This window comes from Petaurus breviceps, unplaced genomic scaffold (genome assembly GCF_028583685.1).
Source record: "Petaurus breviceps papuanus isolate PSGF00001 unplaced genomic scaffold, PetGlider_PUasm1.0 90879, whole genome shotgun sequence".
In the NCBI taxonomy this organism is placed as follows: domain Eukaryota; kingdom Metazoa; phylum Chordata; class Mammalia; order Diprotodontia; family Petauridae; genus Petaurus; species Petaurus breviceps.
In genome coordinates, this window is record NW_027187368.1 from 10,282,341 (window position 1) to 10,286,976 (window position 4,636).

Sequence of the window (4,636 nt, forward strand, 5' to 3'; positions counted from 1 at the left end):
CTCTCTCTCTCTCTCTCTCTCTCTCTCTCTCTCTCTTTCTGCTTTTTCTTTTTGGAGGGCAATTGGGCTTAAATAACTTGCCCAAGGTTACATGGCTAGTTTTTTTGTGTGGGTGTTAGGTGTCTGAGGCTGGAACCAAACTTGGGTCCTCCTGATTCCAGAGCTGGTGCTTTACTCACTGTGCCACCTAGCCATCCCCTGATTGTTATTTCTTATAGCAAAATAGTATTCAATTACAATCATATACCATAACTTTACATGCTTCCCTAATTTGCTGACAATATCACCCTTTATGTCTAAATCAACCTCATCTCAGTGTACAGTGTGGGATTTTTGACTATACCTAATTTCTGTCAAACTGCTTTTCAGTTTTCAAACCAATTTTTGTCAAATTTTGAGTTCTTGTCCCAAAACCTTGGATCTTTGCCTTGATCAAAGATTCAATTCCTGTGGTTATTTTCTACTGTGAATTATGTACCTAATCTATTGCCCTGATTTATCACTCTATTTCTTAGCTAGTACCACATTTCTTTTTATGATTATGCTTTGTAATAGAGTTTGAGATCCGGTACTGGTAGGCTACCTTCCTTCATGTTTTACTTTAAATTGATTCTCTTAAGATTCTTGACCTTTTGTTCTTTCAGATGAATTTTCTTATTATGTTTGCTAGTTCTGTAAAATAATTTTTTGGTAGTTTGATTGGTATGACACTGAATAAATAAATTAATTTCGGTAGAAATATAATTTTTGTTATACTGGCTAGGCCTACCTGTGAGCAATTAATATTTCTCCAGTTTTTAGATATACCTTTATTTATGTAAAAAGTGTTTTGTAATTGAGTTCATATAGTTGCAGGGTATGTTTTGGCAAGTAGGCTCACAGATATTTTATATTTTCTGCAGTTATTTTAGATGGAGTCTCTCTTTTTGTATCTTGGGGCTGCACTTTGTTGATAATATATAGAAATGCTGATGAATATGGGCTCATTGTATATCATGACACTGATGAAATTGTTTTAACTAGTTTTTTAGTCGATTCTTTAGGATTCCCTAACTATCCCATATTGTCTGCAAAAGTGATAGTTTTGTTTCCTCATTGTCTATTTTTATTCCTTCAATTTCATTTTCTTCCCATATTGCTATAGCTAGCATTTCTAGTATAATATTAAATAATAGTGATGATAATGGGCACCCTTGTTTCACCCCTGATATTATTAGAAAGGCTTCTAGCTTATCCACATTACAAATAATACTTGCTGTTGGTTTTAGATAGAAAATACTATTTTTAAAAAAATATTTTATTTTTAATTTGTGGAATAAAACAAGCATTTCCATAACATAATACAATAAAAAGATGATTGTACATGAAATTACAAATCTACTGTGCACAACTTGCTTTTCCTTTCAAATATACAAAATTATCATGTAAATTTCCTTTTTTTTTTATTCCTTCTCTCCCTTTTTCCTAGAGATGGCTACTTCCCTCCATTCTATTTTCAGTCTGTTTATATTCTGTTTGTCTCTCTCTCTCTCCCTTTCTCTCTCCATGTTCCTCCTTAAAAGTCTATTTTGCATTTGATCATTGCCTCCTTTAATCTTCCCTCTCTCCTATCAATCACCATTATCTTTTTTCTTATCATCTTCCTCTCCTACTTATCTTTAGGGAAAAATACATTTCTATACTTATTTGATGTGCATGGTATTCCCTCTTTGACCCAATTCCAAGGAAAGTAAGTTTTTCAGCTATCTCCTACCTCCCATTTTCCTCTGAACTGTAAAAGCTCTTCCTTTTATGACTCTTTTATGTGAAATAATTTTTCCCAATCTTCCTTTCTTTTTCCCCTCCTCCCAATGCATCCCTCTTTCTCATCCCTTAATTTTATTTTTTAAAAAGGCATCCCATCATAGTCAATTCACACCTGTGCCCTCTATCTATATGTATATTCACTCTAACTGTCCTAATAGTGATAAAGTTCTTAGGAATTGCAAGAGTCATCTTTTCCTATAGAAATGTAAACAGTTTAACCTTGTTGAATACCTAATGATTTCTTTTTCATTTTTACCATTTTATGCTTCTCTTGAGTCTTGTATTTGAAAGTCAAATTTCCTATCCAGCTCTGGTCTTTTCATGATGTATGCTTGAAAGTCCTCTATTTTATTGAATATCTATTTTTCTTTTTTACTTGATAGGTGATTCTTGGTTGAAAAACTAGCTCCTTTGCCTTCCAGAATATTATATTCCAAGCCTTCTGATTCTTTAATGTGGAAGCTGTTAAATCTTTTGTGATCTTGACTGTGTCGCTACAATATTTGAATCGTTTCTTTCTGGATGCTTGCATTGTTTTCTCCTTGACCTTGGAACTCTAGAATTTGGCTACCAATATGCCTGGGACTTTTCATTTGAGGGATTTCTATCAGGAAGTGATTGTGGATTTTTTCAATGTCTATTTTACCTTCTGGTTCTAGACTATCAGGGCAGTTTTTCTTCACAGTTTCTTGAAAGATGAAGTCTAAGCTCTTTTAAAAATTTTCAATCATGGCTCTCAGATTTTGCCAGTTAGATATTTTACATTTTCTTCTATTTTCCCCCATCCTTTTAACTTTGTTTTGTTGTTTCTTGATGTTTTATGGAGTCATTAGCTTCTGCTTTCTGAATTCTAATATTTAAGGAATTATTTATTTTTTTGGAGGGGGAAGGCATGCCAATTGGGGTTAAATGACTTGCCCAAGGTCACACAGCTGGTAAGTGTGTCAAGTGTCTGAGGCTGTATTTGAACTCAGGTCCTGACTTCACAGCTGGTGCTCTATTCACTCTACCACCTAGCTGCCCCAAGAATTATTTTCTTAGTGAGTTTTTTTTACTTCTTTTTCTATTTGGCCAATTCTATTTTTTAAGGATTTCTTTTTGCCATTTGACCAGTTATGTTTTTTAATTTGTTATTTTCTTCAATACTTTTCATGACTCTTACCAAGTTCTTGACTATTTTCATAATTTTGTTACATCAATCTTATTTATTTTCCCAATTTTGCCTTTACCTCTCTTATTTGATTTTTAAAATCTTTTTTTAAAATGTTCTTCCAGAAATTCTCTTTGGGCTCATGTCCAATTCACTTTTTTCTTTTAAGCTTTGCTTGTATGTTTAGAGATCATTATCTTCATCTTCCCTGTCACCGTACTAACTTTGTATGGCTAGATCATTTTTTATTGTTTGCTCATTTTTTTCCAGACAATTTTTTTAACTTTTGATTTTTTGTTAAAGTGGAATTCTGCTCCTTGTAAGGAGGGGGCACTGTTGCAAGCTCCAGATTTTTGTGTACTGATATTTTTAGAGCTAATACTAAAGTGATATGATCTAAGGAGAGGTAAGGTCACTTCTCTCCTAGTCTGTCCTCTGGTTTTTATCCAGAAAGGGACCTTGTCCCCTTTAGCCACAAGGACTTTTGCTCCTTTAAGCCATGGAGCTATAATCAGGACCCCTGCTCCCATGCTGCATCTTCTCTTCACCCTTGAACTGGGACCCAGGACTTCATCCGGGTAATGCAACAGGGTCCTAAACCTAGTGCCATCAAAAGATTTCCTGTAATCTCTTTTTGATTAATTGTCTAACTCTCTTACTGTCTGTGAACTGAGAGTCCTGAAGCTTCTGGTGCTCCCTACCACTCTTGCTGGTCTTCCAATGCCTGCTGCTGGCATTTCTGGGACCTGGCACACATTATATTCTGGGCTTAACCACTACTCTTGTGTTACATACCTTTCCAGACAACCTCATAAGTTTTCTTGGCCTGGGAAATTGTTTCACTCTGACCTTTCGTTGGCTCTGCCTCTCTTGAATTCAATTTGAGGTGTTATTTTAAAGTTGTTTAGAAGGAAATGTTGGGACAGCTCAGGTGAGTTCCTGACTCTATCCCACCATCTGGCCTCTACCCCCTCCTTGTTGTTGTTTTTTCCCAAGCATTTAATAAATTCTACACATTACTTTGAAACCATCTTGCTTGTCTATGTTTGCTTCTGAACTTCCTATTCTCTCTGCATTTTTGAAAAGTTATTCTCTCTCTCTCTCTCTTGACTATTTCCAGCCCTCCCAACCTCCCCTTACTCCCCACTTAAATAGAATCAGAAAGAAGGAGGGAAGGAAGGGAGAAAGAAAGGAAGGGAGGAAAAACATCTGTAACAAATAAGCATAGTTGAGCAAAATAAATCTTCACAGTAGTCATATCTCCAAACCTATGTCTCTGTACCTTGTATTCAAAATTTTCTCTCTTATCATAAGACCTCTGCAGACATGGATGATCACTGCATTGAACAGAGTTATTAAGAATTTTAAATTTAATAAGTTTACTGCCCTTGCATAAATCCTTCTCCTGGCTCTGTTCACTTATGCATTAGTTTGTAGTACCTAGGATTTTTAGAAATCGCTTTCAGTAGTTCTTAAAATATAGTAATATTCCATTATATATCATCACACAATTTATTTAACTATTCCTCAGTTGTATAATATGTAATCTAAGCAATAATTTATATTCTAGTTCTTTGCTTTTCTCCTTCTTGCCCCTTTGATTCCCCCTTTAGGGTTTGGAGGTTTGTTTTGTTTATGGTTGTTATCTCACTGGTATTATAATTCCTTTTAATATTCCCC